Below are 18,679 nucleotides of genomic sequence, written 5' to 3'. Positions count from 1 at the left end.
CTGCCCCTAACAACCTCCATCCACCCCAATTCCTAAAGGGAGACCTATCTTGGCCTGTGGCGGTTGAGCAGGCCTTGTTCTGGGTACCCCATTGAAGGAACACACACACACACACACACATACACACACACACACACACACACACACAGCTAAGAGGATCCCCCATGACGCTACCCTCTGGCTTCCCCTCTGCTTTTACCTAATATTTCTAGCTCATACCCTAAACAGTTAAAGAATGTAAACAAATCAACCGTATTTCCTCACCAGTGTCCTCAAATTTTTGCCAACTGGCCCACCTACACTCCCAGAGATACTGTGGAGGTCTAAAACAGTTCTTTCTTGAGATTTCCTCCCCAAAATCCATTACTTGGTAATAAATTGTACTTTTTGACTTTTTTTTATGAAATGAGGAATTCTTTTTGCCTATCTTTTTGTTTTATTTCTAGATATTTTATAGATTTTTTAGAATAACAAAAATTTTCTTTTGAGATGGTAAACCAGAATATTTATTTATGGAATACCATCTGGTGCCAAGTTACTTGCCAATAGAAAGGTGACAAACATAGTTCTATGCTAGTTTTGATTCAATAAATTATTTATGATGCCTTTGGTAGCCATTAAAAGAACAATAAAAAAGGTTACCTTTACCTTATTGTGAAGTTTTATTTTAAACCTTTAAAAATGTACTTATCAAATTTCCAGATTATTTAGATTCTGGTAACTGTTTAGAGTTTGATATGAAGGATGATAACATTTAAATGGAGAAGAAGAAATATTTCTAAATAAAGGCAGGGGAGAAGTCAGAGGGCCCGGCTTCTTTTTATCAGGTGCAAGCTAGCTGGTGAAATACTCTGAAGGAGGAATCACAGTTTTGTCTTTCAATGTATTTGACCATTTGCCTTATATTTTCTTTATTATTTTTCTTCATCCCTCTCAGTGCTTTTCCCTAATCATGCTTAAAATCCTGCCTCTCTTCCTAGTTTTCTCCTAATCTTCAAAGTCATATTAACTGATATGGCAAGAAAATTAGAATTTGGGGAAATAGATAAAATAATTTTTGTTAGTATTTTACATATGCCTGTACCCAAGAGTTTTCTATAGTTTTTTCTCCTTACGTTGTTGTTGGGGATGGGGAAGGAGTCCTCTCTTCTTATAGTTTTGCTGTCTAGAAAGCCAGTTATAGTTCAGATCTCCACCAAAATTTAAAAGGACTTTCCCAGGGAAACACAGTCAGTATATATTCTTCCTAAGGAAAATCAGAAGGACGTAGGAGATATTTTTAGAACAAAAGTAAAAGGCAAAAGTCTAAAGTAGCTTCCAGTAACTATCACAGCAATAGCTCAAGACCAGGGAGAATGCTTTATTAGACCATCATGATATTCTCCACACTGAATATCTTCCAGACTAGTTCCCAAGGAATCATGTCTGAATTTTAGGAAGAATTGGCTGCAGAAAAGTAGCTGGTAAAAGCTCAAAAAGCCCTGTTGCATGAGCTCTCCATTATACACTGAGAGCACAAGGCAGCACTACACAGTGGCCTATGTCACAGAGGGCCTCATTAATGGGGAATGGGCTGTTCTTCATTTGGATCCAAGACTGAGCCCAGAACACAAATAGTGAATAAGCCAGGAGCCATACCCCACCCCACCCCCAGCCCCGATCTCCCTTGACTGGGAAGGGCAGCAGACTTTAGCAAGCACCTAGTCATTGGGAGTAATGATGGTGGCAATCACAGGAGAAGCAGCAAGAAGAGCTACTGCCACACTGAGCCAGAGCAGGTGCAGGCAGGCAGCAGTGACCACCAAGGGCCAGTTCTCCAGAGCACAAAAGCTATCTGTGGGTGCCAGGTAGGAGGGGTTGGTGAAATACGCTACTTTCAGAGTCAAAGGAAGTCAGTTACAAGAAACTAATTTCTTTGAGCATGATTCTATCTTTGCTTCTGTGGTGTTATGGCTATTGGAAACATAGGTTACATAATTTACTTAAGGTTTGTCATTCTTCTTTCAAGTCTGATGAGGCTTAATGACTGCAGCAGCCAACACTGAGTACCTACAGATGAGTTGTCTTTAAGCTCTGTGGCATATTATCCATTACTGAGAACACTCAGGGTGCTATGCTTAGTTCCTGTGCCTTATCTCATTTGTCCATTACAATAACCCCATGAGGTGGATATTAGTCCTATCTTCGTCGCATACATTGACAATGAAAAACTAAGGCAGAGAAAGTTTAAGAAACCTGTCCAAGTTTACAGAGCTAATGCAAGACAGAGTCAAACTTCGAATCTGGTCATTCGGCCCACAGAGCCCAAACTCTCAACCACTTTATTGTCCAGGTGGGGACTAGAAGCTGAGCACTGGGAGCTGGCAGAATTGCCATACACTTGGAATTCATTTCAAACATAGAAGAAACCCAAGACATAGAATGGAAGATGGTAGCTTTAAAGAGGAAAGGAAGGTGGGTTCACCTATTCTAGTCCTACCCATCAACTCTTGGGGGGATTACTGAAATAAGCCCCTGATATATTTCCCAATTTCTACTCTTGCCTTTATAATCTAGTCTCCATACAGCAGCCAGAGATATCTTTTTTTAAAGTCTAATAACATAATGCCCTTCTTAAAGTGATTCAACAACTTCCTACTGCCTTAAAATAAAGTCCAGCCCAGCCTCCATGATCTGACTTTTGCTTCCCAAGCCATCCTCCTCTCCTACCTCTCTCTCATTCCTTCACTGTGCTCCATCCACAGTGACATTCATTTGTTCCTCAAAAGATCAAGCTTGTTCCCACCTCGGGCCGGGCCATTGCACCTGCTCTCCCGCTGCCAAGGCTGTGCTTCCCTTGCAACCTTGCAAGCTCCTTTCCATCCTTTAGATTTCAGAGGAAATGTCATTTCTAGAGAGCCCTTCCCTGACCACCCTTTCCGACGTATCTCTACCTAGCTCTCTATCACATTACCTTGCGTATTTTCTCCACAGTATTTTTACCCTGATCTGTAATTATCCTGTTTGTTGGTTTTCTTGTTACCACCTGTCCCTCCCTCCGTCTGTCCTTTCCCACTCCCATTCTCCCCATACAACAAAATCAAAGACGGTCAAGGGAGGGTTTTGTCTTTTCTTACATACTGACTGTCTCTCCATATCTACAAGATATTAGGCACTCTATACAAATTTCTTGAAAGAATAAATGAATAAATAGTTAATGTTTATTGTATGACTTTACATTTATATAGTAAGCTCTTTGCAGGCAAAGACCATGCCTTATTTGGACAGAATTTGATACAGCATCCTGGAAAGTACTATGTGATGACAGATACAATAAATGTTATTATAGATTTTGAAAAGTCTATCAGGATAACATTTAAAGTGATTCCAATCTCAGTTTTCATGGTAGAAAACCAAGCCAAAGAAGCAGCAACAGAAAGTTCTGACAAATATGTATATAAGAGTAGGAATCTATGGATATACGGCCTTAAATAATATTAATAAGATGTGAGGGTCTTTTTTCCTGAGAATACTTTAAAAATCTGGAAAATGTTAATGGTTTTTGCAAAGAGCAAGTCTCTGCCACATTTATCTCCCTATGTGTGCTGAGCACCCATGGATTTCAGCAGTTCCCTTTTTAAAGGGGCCCATGGTGCCTAGAAGATCACATGATCAAGAGAATTGAGTTTAGTAGTTCCACAAGAAGAGAGTCTAACTGAGGTAATGTATCTGAATTTAGTACCTAAATTAAAAGTTTGAGACTCAGCTTTCCCAGAAGTAATTTCTTCTCTCATCAGGGAATGTATATGCTATAAATAAGATTATGTAGCTCAAAAGCTAATTGTTTGAGAACACTTAATTGAAAGTAATAGCTAATGAAAGGGTCGCATTAGTGACTTAATGTTAGTGGTCACATTAGAATCCTGCATTTATACCAACCTGGTTTATTTCTTCTTTCAGAGTTCGCGTTAGTGGAGAAGTAAATTATTCTGGGATAGCTGCAGCAGCTGATGCATGCTGGACCTGGATCAAAGCACATTAAAGACCATAACAAAGAAAGCTCCATTTCTAATTCAGAGATTCTTAGAACCAGGGTGTAATTCTGTCTGAACTAAAACAAATAAAGGGTCTCTGAAAGCATCCAACAGACATTAGGAGCAAATAGTAGAGTTCATTGTTCTAAACTTGATGTGTAAGGAGACGTGGACAAATTAGAAAACAGGAAAACAAATTACATGTTAACTTCTCCCACAGTCTCTACATTATACTAATGTGTTCCACACAGGGTGGGATTTGAGTTTAAAAATGAGAAAATGCTTCCCTCCATCAACAAACCTGGCCTTGAATAGAGGCATACAAAACAGATTCACACATCACTGTCTGACAAGATGTTCACTGATAATTTTAGCAGTGCTGAAGAACTTATTGATACACTTTTTCCTCTTAGAAAAGCATCTTAAACCCATAGAAAAAAAGAAATAGAGTACAAAAAGCAAATAGGGAATTTGAAACTTTGCAAGAAAGTGGGCGTCTGAAGTAGGACATCTTAAAAAAGGTCAGGCAACATGGTGGTGCTTATGAACAATTACCTTGTTATCAGCAAATTTTTATCCAAACTTTTAGAACATAAAAACTGTTAAATAAAAATAAACCATTTACAATGTAACAGCAGATTGACCTCCTTTAGTTTAAAAATTACAGAACAAAATAATAAATGACACAGCTAATGTATAAGAAACATAAGGATCACTCACCAGAGGCATCTGTATGCCCTTTCAATAACTACTGGACACAGAGGGAAACCATCAGTGATGTTTGGTCTGGGCACATTGCATTAGTCACAAAAGGAAGTTTCCATTATTTGTTAAATATATTTACTGGTAAATATGCTAATGAAAGAGTAGATTTAAGTATCTAATTCTTCTGAGTTTTGGGCTTTGACTATCTGAAAGAATATCCCAATTTCTACAAGAATTTTAAATATATTTTAATATGGTTGATTTACTGACTAATCCACTCATTTGTTTAACAAATATTTGTGGAAGGTAATTATGCAGAGGGGCAAGAGATGCCCACAAAGGATGACTGGAAACATTGCACTGGCAACAGCTTAAGGGTATTATATTCCTATTGTATTATATCCTTTCTGTTTAATCTTACAAAATTTCATTTTCTCCCCCAAAAGGTAGTTATTTCACTTTTTGGGGGGGCATGGGGAAAGAAGGAGCTAGCCCAAACAAACTAAAAGGAAAGAATAATGCAACAACGGAACTAAATCTTAATCAGTTAGGAAAAGCAAGCTGGGAAATTGCCTGGGACCCACGGTGCCTTGAATAAGCAAAAAGTCTGAAACACTAGGCACCATATTCTGGGCAACAAAATTATTTTCAGATTCCACTTATTCATGGAGATAAGGCTTCTAATTTATCGTTAGAGATCCTTAGGGCTCTGGAGAGAATGGACTTGAGAGCACGTGTTCATGATGAGGACAGCTAAATGAGGCCTATTAAATTAGGGACATAGACGTAAGTAACTCTTGGACCACTGTTACATGTGAGCTAGGAAGCCACCCCCACTCCCACCCCCACTCCCACCCCCACTCCCACTCCTGCTACCAATGGCATCCATTATCACCTTGGCAATATTCATATCAGAGCCTGAAAGTCATAATGTTCAGAAAATGTTGAAGGATTAAACTGACTCTTCCCTTTCATATCTGAAAAATTCTAAGCAAACTATAAATAAATGTCTGCCTCTAACTACATAACAAAGACTGTTTAAATATTCATACTGAACTACCATCCTATCATCGTCTAGGCAGGGAAGTCATACTCTCTAGATATTTTGAAAAATACATTAAAAATTGCATATACTAAGATATCATAAAATCGATTTACCTGACCACGTAAATTAAAATCACATTTAAGGTGGTAGTTTTATATTGAATTATGACAACATGCAACAGATGAATTTAAAAATGTTTATGTGTTAAGATGATATAATTATCATGAGATATAATTTTAATAAATAAATGTCTTAATTTGTATCAAAATGTACTCATGATTTTAAATGAAATACTAAAAGCTACCAATACTTGATATACAAGAGAACAAGAATAGTCCATAAATATAACCCCAATAACAAAGCTCTGAGGACAATTTTCTTAAAAAAATCTATCCTAAGATTCTAAGAGGGCTTTTATAACTGTGTATGGGCCCAGAAGTTGTCACAAAGTCTTCTATGTTCCCAAGTACCAGTCTCCAACTAAGGAAAGAATTAGACCTCTATCATGTAGGCCAATAATACTAAGAGAATATCAAATCCCAAGATCTTGGACAGGGATATTTCTTTTAAAAAAAAATGCAGGAAAATGTAGACCTACATTTCAGTGAAGTGGATGATTAATAAAACCATGCACCGAAGAGAATGCAAAACTAAGCAGTACAGCATGCCTATTTAGGTCAGCTATTTTTCAATCTACTTCAGAATTAAAATCAGGTAACATGAACACAGTTATTTCATATTAAAGCAGGCCAGCCCTTTCATTGTTGACCAAATTTAAAAGTGGTACATAGTATCGATATATGCCATTGCATAAAATACTATTTTCTCCATATTACTGATATATTTCACTAGAAGAGGTTACTGTTGATAAAATATTTAAACATCTCTATTTCGAATGAACTGCCACAGACTATATAGTGCTACCAATAGGGGTATAGTATCATTCAGACTACATGCACAGAAGTGGAGTGCAGTAGCAAAAACAGCTAAATATCTAGAATTTCAGGAAGAAAAATATTCTACAGAAACACATAAACATAACCTATTCTAATATACAGGCCTTTTGGTACTTATGTTACTTAGCACCTCTCTACCTTATAATTTAAGAGCATATGACTTGATACTGTCTTTACTCATGGTTTCATTCAGGAAATGTTTGTTGATTCCCACCTTTGGGCCAAGCACTATTCAAAAGGCCAAGAAATATGGGAGTATAATCAACAAATTTCCTTTTCTTATGGAGCTTACATGGCACTGAGGGAGGGTGTAGAATATTACACATATAAAAAAATGTTCTAAGATAATTACAGATTGTGATAAACTCTATGAAAGATTGGAAGAAAGAGCTAATATGACAGTTTAGGGACTTTAAATAGTATAATCAAGAAAGGATTCTTTATAAGGTTAAACAACGAGAAGGAGGAAGTTTGCAGAAGGTCACAGGAAGACTCTGCTAAGTAGAAAGAACACATACAAAGGCCTTAAGGCAAATGCCAACATGATTTTTTTTTGAAGAACTGAAGAAGAGGCCAGAATGGCTGAAGAAAAAGTCCATTCCTGATTTGTGCTTTCAGCAAAGCTATTTGCCCTCCCATAATTAACAATGAAAAACTGGAAAAAATATATGAAAAAACTTGTTTTCGGACATTGAAAACAGGCAGTGCAAGACTGTGACCCCTAAGTGAAGGGAAATGAATGAGGTGACTCCTGCCATTTCCTCAGCTTTTTGCCTGAAGATACAGATCATGTTGGGAGGAAGGAGGAACACAAACTGGGAGCAGGGAAGTTGAAGTAGCGGAACTTGACATAAGAGTACCATAGAGGAGGAAGCTATACATAAAAAGTGCTTCAAAAATCTGAATAAGGGTTGCCAGCATCTTTGGATATGAAGTGTATATGTATAGGGTAAAACTCCATAGGCCTAAACAAAGAGTAACAGTCTGGGGGCTGAACAATTTTCAGAGCTTATACAGAGCACGGAGACATTCAAATTTCTACAAACCAAGTGGAGAGAGTTTGTTGAAATCCGAGAATAAAGACCTCTAGATCCACAGGAGGATTAAATTGTTCTGCAAGTAAACTAACTGCCTGCCAATACAAGATGATTGTTAAAGAAAAATAACACAATCCAGACACTCAAGACATATGAAAAGGAGCAAACTTTAACTCAGGCCCAGAAGTAATATCAGGCAATAGAAGCAGGCCCATGAATGACAGAAATGATGGACTTAGCAATCAAGAACTTCAGCACAACTGTGATAAATATGCCTGTGGTCTTAAATATATGAACATAATGAGGAGAGGAATAAAAACTATGAAGAAAAAAAGAATGGAATTTCTAGAGATAAAAAACATATCTGAAATAAAAATTCATTAGATTGGTAAATTAGACATGACAAAAAAAAAGATCAGTGAATCTGAAAACATAACATTAGAAATTACCCAATCTGAAGCACGTGGAAATAAAATGCCAAGAAATAAAAGAATAGAGTCTCAATGATCTATATGACAATATTAAATGGTCTAAAATTCATGCAGCTGGAGACACATAAAGAGGGGAATAGAAAAAATATCTTAAGAAATTTGATAAATTTTTTCCAAATTTGATGAAAATTAAAAACCTACAAATACAATGACTTCATCAAATCCCAATCAGAAAAATACAAAGTAAACCACAAGAATAAGCATCATAATTATTAATAAATTGTTAAAATTCAGTAATAAAGATAAAATATAAAAAGCAAGCAGAGAGAGAGCAAACATTGCACAGAAGAGAACAAAGATAACAATAGTTGCCAATTTCTAACAAAAAAACTTTGCAAGCAAGAAGACAATGGAGTGAAATTTTTAATGTGCCAAAAGAAAAAAGTGTAAAACTAGAATTCTGCATCCAGCCAAACTATCTGGCAAACAAAAAAAAAAAAAAAGGAAAGGAAACAAAGACATTTCAAGCAAAGAAAAGGTGAGAAAATCTGAAACTAGCAAACTTTTACTATAAGTAATGATAATGAAAATTATTTGGGTTGAAGGAAAACAATACAAAATGGATACTGGAATCTACACAAAAGAATAAAGAGCACAAGAAAGAGTAATATGTGGGTATACAAAAAGTTAGTTTTTCTTATTTTTAAAATTTTAAATAGTCCACTGTCTATTTAGAGCAAAATCCATGACAATGTATTTTCAGGTTTATAGCCTATGTAGAGGTAAAATATATATATTAAAACTACATAAAGTCAAAATGAGACAAACAGAAGTATATTGTTGTCATGTTCTTACACGTGAAGTAGTATAATGTTAGATGAATGTAGACTTTGATATGTTTAAGACAGATATTATAAGCCACAGAACAAGCACTAAAAGAATAAAGGATATAGCTAATAAACCAATAATAGAGATAAAACAGAATAATAAAAATTACTCAATTCAAAAGCATACAAGAAAGGAAGAAGGAACAAAGAACAGATGAAATGCAGAGAAAATAAATAGCAAGATAGCAGACTTAAAACTAGCATATCAACAATTACATCATTAAATAGTCTATACATCCAATGAAAAGGTAGATTGTTAGACTGTATAAAAAAGCAAGACTTAACTATCTGCTGACTATAAGAAAGCCACTTTAAATTACAGAGACACAAATGGGCTAAAAGTAAAAGGTTGGAAGAGAATATGCCATGCAAACACTAAACATGAGAAAGTAGGAATGGCTAGATAAATATTAGATAAAAACTGATATCTGACTTCAAAACAAGGAATATTACTAGATGCAACCTCTGTGGAAAGCAATATGGAGATACCTTAAAGAGATACAAGTAGAAGTACCATTCGATCTAGCAATCCCATTACTGGGCATCTACCCAAAGGAACAAATGATACTGTATAAGAAAGACACCTGCACCCGAATGTTTATAGCAGCACAATTCACAATTGCAAAGATGTGGAAACAACCCAAGTGTCCATCAATACATGAGTGGATTAATAAAATGTGGTATATGTACACCATGGAGTACTATTCAGCTTTAAGGAACAATGGTGATATAGCACCTCTTGTATACTCTTGGATAGAGCTGGAACGCATTTTACTAAGTGAAGTATCCCAAGAATGGAAAGACAAACACCACATGTACTCACAATCGAATTGGTATTAACTGATCAACACATAAGTGCACATATAAGAATAACATCTATTGGATGGGAGGGGGGAGGAGGGAGGAGGGGATGGGTATATGCATACACAAAGAGTGCAATGCGCACCGCCCAAAGGATGGACATATTTGAAACTCAGACTTGGCGGGGGGGCAAGGGCAACATACATAACCTAAACATCTGTACCCCTATAATATGCTGAAATAAAAAAAAAAAAAGAAAAAAAAATCAATAGATTGACAGGTCATTTTTTGGGTAAGATAATAGTAAATGAATAAAACTCTCTTTCTTTATTAAAAAATTTTAATCATTAAAAAAAGGAATATTACTAGAGATAAATAAGGATGTTTCATAATGGTAAAAGGATTAATTCATCAAGAATACAAAATAAGCCTATATGTGTATGTGGCTATTAACAAAACTTCAAAATGCATGAAGCTAAAATTGACAAAACCAAAGAGACATACCCACAGTTACAGGTGAAGATTTCAATACTCCCCACTCAATGACTGATAAAACAAGTGTGTAGAAAATCGGTAAGTAAAATATTTGAATAAGATTATCAACCAACTTGATCTAATTGGCATTTATAGCACACTACACCCCGCAGCTACAGAACACACATTCTGCTGATACACACACAGGATATTCACCAAGATAGACCATTTGCTGAGCCATAAAACAAGTTACAATAAGTTTCAAAGGATTAAAATGCTACAGAGTGTATTTTCTGACTACAACAGAACTGAACTAGAAATTAATATTGGAAAGATAACTGGATAATCCCCAAATATTGGGAAACTAAATAACACACTTATAAGTAACCCATGAGTCAAAGAAGTAACCAAAAGGAAAATTAAAATGTATTTTGAACTAAAATGAACAATAACAAATGCAAAATATGCCAAAATTCATGAGATGGAATTTAAAGGGGCATTTTAAAGGGACATTTATAGCTTCAAATGCTTATCTTAGAAAAGAAGAAAGGTTTAAATTTTCATGTATAGAAGTTGGAAAACAAGAGAAAATTAAACCCAAAATATGTAGAAGGAAGGAAATTAAAAAAATTAAAGTAGGAATCAATGAGGCGGAAAACAGAATCATAATACAGAACATCCATAAAATAAAAGCTGTGTCTTTGAAAATAAATAAAAGAAATTGCTAAGCCTCTAATTAAAGTGGTGAAAAAAGAGAGAAAACACAAATTACCATTATCAGGAATCAAAGTGGAGACATCACTACAGATCCTAGAAACATTAAAAAAGTAAGGGAATATTATGAATAATCTTATGTTAATTAATTCAACAACTTAGATAAAATGGGAAACTTCTTTAACAGGTACAAATTACACGACAGACACAAAAAATAGCAAATCTGAATGGATAGAGAGTAGTGAATAAAGGAGAGCGTAGTACAAAATTTAGTCCAAAAAGAAGGTAGGAGTCAGGTTGTGTAGAAGTTTATAGAAATAGATGAGGATTTTGGATTTAATTCTCAATGTGAAAGCCATTGAGAGATTTAAAGAGGAGTGACACAATCTTATTTCAGTTTTTTTTTTTTGAAACAGAGCCTCACTCTGTTGCCTGGAGTAGAGTGCTGTGGAGTCAGCCTAGCTCACAGCAACCTCAAACTCCTGGGCTCGAGCAATCCTACTGCCTCAGCCTCCCGAGTAGCTGGGACTACAGACATGTGCCACCATGCCCGGGTGATTTTTTCTATATAGATTTTTAGTTGTCCAAATAATTTCTTTCTATTTTTAGTAGAGACGGGGTCTCGCTCTTGCTCAGGCTGGTCTTGAACTCCTGACCTTGAGCGATCCACCTGCCTCGGCATCCCAGAGTGCTAGGATTACAGACGTGAGCCACCGCGCCCAGCCCTTATTTCAGTTTTTAAAGATCACTGGCTGCTGTGAAAAGAATGAATTCTAGAGATGTAAGATTGAGAGAAGATCGAGGAAGAGGGAAGTTAAGAAATTATTTTAGTACTTAAGGCAAGAGATAATGGTGACTTGTACTAGAGCAATATCAGTGGAGAGGGACAGAAGTGGACAGAATCCAGATATAGCACCAACTTGACTCACATAGTATAGAACTAAAAGAATATTCAACATAATACTTGTCTTCCAAAAAAATTTTCATTAAAAAAAATCTCATTTTCCCACTGATTTCTAGAGATGTTTCTTAGAAAATTATACCCACATACATAATAAAATTACAATCAAGAGTGTAATTAAAGAGTGTAATTAAAATGTGCATTTTAATAATTGGGGAAAAATTGAAAATACAACAAAACACTAATAGTGACTATCTTTGGGTTATGGTCTTAATGCTGATTTTGCTCCTTCCACATTATACTTATGATTTTTAAAATATTAGAGTTATTTTTAAAAGACTGGAACAACATTTTTGGTCACGTATTTTAAAATACTAAAGTTAATAATTTCTAAAATACAATGGCAAATTACTAAAACATTGACAATAGTGTTTTGTCGCATCTAAAATGAGCTATAAAATCATACTAAAATAGACGTAGGGGAATTATCACTTAGCTTGCTCTGCCAAGGGTATGGTTCCCACTGAAGATGTGATTAACAGCTTCTTTTAGCAATTGACAATATTTAATCAGCATGAAACCACCATAAATTGTTTACACTTTCATAATTTTATCATCACGTGAATGTCTTGGCCTCTCTCCAATAAGACAATTTACCAAAGAAATACCTATGCCATTTATTTTAGAATCCTTGGATAAGGTGAGAGATAGCTAGAAGTAAAGGCTGAAATAGCCAGATACACTGAATAGCCAAGGAAAGGCCACCCCTTTCCTAACACAAATAAGAAATCCACTTTAAAAGTCTAGCTGGGGGGTAGAGGAAATGGAGAGATGGAGGTCAAACGGTACGAGATGGCAGATATGTAGGAAGAATAAGTCTAGAAATCCAATGTACCACATGAGGACTAAAATCAAAATTGTATTGTGTTAGGGATTTTATTATCCATATGTATCCTGTAACACGTGCAAACCTCAAATATACACAGTGAAATTTATTTTTTTAGAAAAAAGAATATCTGAAGGCAAACTAAAGAACTGCAACAACAACAAAACTTTTACGGGTTGAGTTCCTATCAGGCATAGGATACTGTGCTGGACAACATGTGAGGCCACAAGAAGTATAAAATGAGGCTTTGGGATATCTGGCCATGAACCTCAAGCTTCAGAATGGTTTCCAGAAACAAAGTGACCTTCTAGGAAACCTTGAGAATCTGGAGATTAGTAAGGGCTGACATCTCAATTCATTTCAACCCAATATTCTTTCTTCTTTTCCCCCAACTCAAACATGCATATTCTCAGACTTAGAGAACCTAGAGTCAACCTGGAATTGAACCAACCACTAGGAATAAGTTACATGTCAACTTCCACAAATTACAGTGAATACACACAAACCAAAGTTTATAAAAATCTCTTACCTATATTTTATGCATGGCAAAAATGTATGCATTTTTAAAATATAGTTTAAAAAATAAATTTTGAAGTAAGAAAGATTCGGGTTTGAATTTTGGCTCTCCCACTACTTAAAAACTGTGTAATTTTAATTAAGTTACAATAAGACTTAACGTATAAATTATTGTCAGAAATAGCACCATACCTGATACATAATTTTAATAACTTATTTTATTATGCATAACCATCGTCAGAAATATAGATACTTATATTTGTTTAACCAAAGATCAAAAACATATAATCCTTTGAAAATGAATATATATATATATATATATATATATATATATATATATATATATACACACACACACACTTTAGGTTGATACAGATAGTACATCTGGGTCTAAAAATATAATCAGCATACATTTGTGTTTGAGTTGACTCTCTTCCCATCATAACCATCATGCTATCCCTGCTGACATCCTATAAGGTACTGTGTACTGGATGATTGTATTATATTATTAAGATAAAATATATTGTGGTATGTTGTTACACATCAGATTAATTTAAATATTTTGGTATTTTGGGAACCAGAAAAACATGACTTATCCTGGTTACCCTCCTGCTGGCTGAACAATTCGGGGAAAGTTTGTTAATTTCTAATCGTTTTTTATTAATTATCTGAAGTGTCACTACAAAGAAAAAACAATATACCTGGAGTTACTGAAATAAAGTGGATATTCAATAAATGCGAGTGCTCTTCTCCCCACTACCATTTTCTCTTCCCCCAATATAATGGAATAATTATAAGTATTGTAAAAAAGATTTTTTTTTCTTAAACTCGAGCCCAATAAATTCAATCTAGCGTAAAGATGCTTGAGAAATCATATAAATGTTACTGTGAAGAGCGGAAGGTAACAGTGAGAATGAGAAAAAGTGCTGAAGTTAGCTATAGAAAATGTTCTCTGAAAGTAGATCACCTCCACATGCTAAACAACCTGTGCTGGCATCAACCCAAAATTGTATTCAAACAATAACCATGTTTATAGAACAGAGAATCAATCAAAGTAAATGCCAATGTTTAGGATGCAGTAAAAATCAGGAAAACAGGAGGAAAGAACATAGCAGGAAAAGAAGAAAAAATACTGAGTGGCTATTTTAAAGAACTCTGGGAGGGAGGATTTTAAGGCAAAGTCCACATTAAAATGAAACTACACACTGTACATTTCTTTACTTCCTATTATCCTTGGAGGACTAACTAACCAGCTCACGATCTCTTCTTCTGCGGTAACTGTGAGAAACTGCTAGGGGATCTAAGAATGTTTGAGGTAAAGAACACATGTATTTAGAGTTTTAATATATTATAAGTCCAAATAAATACACTATACTTACTAGTGTTTATCCTAAGTCCTCTTCCCCAATGTTTGAAAAACAACCTGTTTGTGTTTGTCCCTTTGACTCTGACATCGTCCGCATCCCTTTCCTTGCTGACTGTACATAGACTTATTCCATCCAGTGACTTTCATTCCTGATCCCATCAGATGTTCTCCGCTCCAGCATCACTTCTCTGCCTCTCTGTTCTGGTCACCAATGTCTCGTATAGCACAATACATATTACTTAGGCCAAAATCAGTGGCAAGAGATGATAAAAGTTATGTGGATTTGATAAACTTGCAGCTTTGTAGTACTTTACTATACATCTGTAGGATATGCCCTCTTTTTTATTTTTTGTACAAATTTATGGGGTACGTATAAAATTTTGTTACATGTATATAATGTTTAGTAATCAATCAGGGCATTTAGGTTGTCCATCACCCACATACAATGCATTTTTTTTTTTTTTTTTTTTTGAGACAGAGTCTTGCTTTTTTGGGCTAGAGTGAGTGCCGTGGCGTCAGCCTGGCTCACAGCAACCTCAAACTCCTGGGCTCAAGCAATCCTTCTGCCTCAGCCTCCCTAGTAGCTGGGACTACAGGCATGCGCCACCATGCCCGGCTAATTTTTTCTATATATTTTTAGTTGTCTGATTAATTTCTTTCTATTTTTAGTAGAAACGGGGTCTCGCTCTTGCTCAGGCTGGTTTCGAACTCCTGAGCTCAAATAATCCGCCTGCCTCGGCTTCCCAGAGTGCTAGGATTACAGGTGTGAGCCACCGCGCCCGGCCCATACAATGCATTTTTAAGTATAGTCATCCTACTCTGCTGTCAAACATTGAATTTATTTCTTCTGTGTTTGTACCCTTTAACTCACATCTCTTTATCCTCCTGCCACCCTGTCTCCACTCACCTTGCCCAGTCTCTCTTATCTACCTTTCCACTTGCTGCCTTCATGTGATCAAATTTTTTAGCTCCCACATATAAGTGAGAAGATACAACATTTGTCTTTTTGTTCCTGGCCATGTTGCTGCAAATAACAGGATTTTATTTTTTGGGGGGGTCAAATAGTATTCCGCTGTGTATATATACCATATTTGCTTCATCCATTCATCTGTTGATGGACACTTAAGTCGATTCCATATCTTTGCTATTAGGGATAGTGCTGCAATAAAAATATGACTGCAGGTATCTAAAAATAGAATTACCATTCTATCCGGCAATCGCACTACTGGGTATCTACCCAAAGGATATACCCTTCTATAAGATAGGCTCAAATCATCCCTCTCATATCTAGATGTTTATAGCATCAGGGCTGTCTTCAGTCTGCCTGCATCACTTGCGGGTTTGCAATTTATTCTGGATGAGTAAATCCCTAAGAGATCCCAAATTTGGGTCTTCAGTACATTGTGCATAGAAAAACAAAATCTAATAAGCTTGTTACTAAGATTAGATGCTGTTCTTATGCATGATACAAACAATACTGTGACATTTCCATAAAAAATAGTTATTTTGTATACGACAAATAATGACAAGAGATAATATTTTTGCTCAACTGCAGCACTTCCAAATACAATTCTGTGTATCTATATCTTCAATTTTGATTGCGTTTAATTTTTCCTTAATTAACCATTTCCCACTGATATCTCATCAAAGAGATTTAACATGCAAAAACTTAACGGATATACCCACTCAAGTGTCATAGCAAGTTTTGACAGTCTCAGCCAGAAAAACAATGCCACTTTTGTTTTTACCTGAAGAAATTAAACTTACTTTCCTCTGAAACATTGATGAAATCAGCTTGTAAAGATAACAATCTTACATTAGGTTATTTATTGTCTTGTATTTTAACTCATGTAAAAAGAATGAAGCAAGTTATATAACTGAAAAGTTATGCTTATAATGAGGCATTGGCTATTACAATAATTTTGTCACGATTAACTATTTAAATTGTTGTTCTCAAAAAAAATATAGCATTAGTTGTTAAACAATGAAACAACTTGATTTAATAAAATGATTGTAAAAATGAATAACCTAAGGAAGATAATCCTAATTGTCCCCTAAGTCCTTACTGCTCAGAGTATGGTCCATACATCTGCATCACTAGGGAGTTTATTAGAATTTCAAGTTCCATCCCAAATCTACAGAATCAGAATCTTCAGTTTAACAAGACCCTAAGTGTTTTGTTTGTATATTAAAACTGAAAGGCATTCTATAAAAAGAAAATTCACATTAGTTGTAATTACGCTACCAACTCAAAATATCAGAATACTAACATAACTGAGTTTCATAAAATATGCCAGTTCTATTTTAATCTGCTAATATTTTAACTTCTCAACATTAAAAAGCTAACAACTTTTGATTAATATCAAATACACTTATGTTTTATTTATCGGGATAAGTCGCTAAGAATCTATTGTTTCCAAAGTTTTTAAAACTTTTCATCTTTTCAGATTTCAATCTGTTTTGTTTTACATTGTGAATTTTCTGCTCCCCATTTTCTTAAGGGTAAAAATAACAAAAAAAAACTATATTAGAAAGAGTTAATAGTTTATTACATATATTATTAGGAAGTCTTTTTTTTAGTTAAAAATCCAAATGTGTAATTTATCTTTATAACAGCAAATATCTATATCAGGTTTTAGAAAACCATTTTTTGCTTTATTGTTTATACCATGAAAAGTAAATATCTATAACCTTAAAATATATGATTGTGTCCTGGAATGTTCCTGGGAGGATTTTCTCCCTCATTCTAAAATGAGGTGGTGAGCTTAAATTGAGTCAAAACAATGAAAACGTCAAGGGAAGAGCAGTTAGCCAAACCTTGCTCTGTCACGAAGGGGTCTCCAGACAAGTACAGTTCATTTTGAGGGTGACTAGAATGAAGGAACTGGAAGATGATGTTTCTTACCCAAAACTCTTTGCCTGACCTAACAATGTGGAGGTAGACAGGTAAAGACTGGCTGAGGTCGTGGACAATTTATTTGGAATTGTTGCCTGCATGATTATTATGGAATTCCTTACATAGACGTATGACATTATCATCACCACCCCAAGCCCCAGATAATATGCAAGGGGGTCAAGTCATAGTCACATTAGCTGTAAAAAAAATTTTTTTAAAGGTCTTTTCAAATGAGCAATATATTAAGCAACAAAATACACTGGTTGGTGGAGACCTTTCACCAAAATGTCACTAAAAAGGTCAGATCAGTACTACCAACTGAATAGATGGGTAGATAGATAGACAGACATGGATATAGGTATAGACACACACAAATATACCCATATATACATACATTTATATATATACACACAGTTATATATATACACATACATACACAAATATGTTTTATAATAATTTTGGTAATCAAATATTTGCTTTATTTTATAAAATTTAATGCATTGATAGTCGAAAATTAAAGAGGACAAGATTCAAATGATCGTTTCACTGTAAAAAGCATCACCTAAAATGACTTTGCAGGATTGGAGGTTGACTGGCTCTGTGGAGCCTAGACATTAACTTGTTCTTACCTTTGTCATCAGAAGTGACTCTACCTTTCTGTTTTTTGATTTTATTTAGCTTCTGTTATTCAATGTCCAAAAGTAATGAGCATGCCTCTTGACTTAGTAAATCATATTCTTAAATAACCACCATTTAAAAAAAATATCCATACTCTGTTAAGTATAGTACCATAGTGGGAAGAGAGCTATCATGCTAAACATAGATGTTTTCATACTTCCACGTAAAACATCCTGCCAAATGCGTTTCCTCTCTTGAATATAGTTATTCTTTTTTTGCATCTTTATTCTTGTGACTTCTATTCAGCTTTATGTACATAACCCCCAAATCTATATAATTACCCTAAAATCACCTCCTAATTTCCTATTGGAAATTCCCACATGTTTATCACATGGCTACGTCTAACTCACAGCCTAAAACTGAACTCGCTCAT

The sequence above is a fragment of the Propithecus coquereli genome, unplaced genomic scaffold (assembly GCF_000956105.1).
Source record: "Propithecus coquereli isolate 6110/MARCELLA unplaced genomic scaffold, Pcoq_1.0 Scaffold277, whole genome shotgun sequence".
NCBI classification, from domain to species: Eukaryota; Metazoa; Chordata; class Mammalia; order Primates; family Indriidae; genus Propithecus; species Propithecus coquereli.
The sequence above is the reverse complement of the archived record's forward strand: the minus strand, read 5'-3'. Positions refer to the sequence as shown.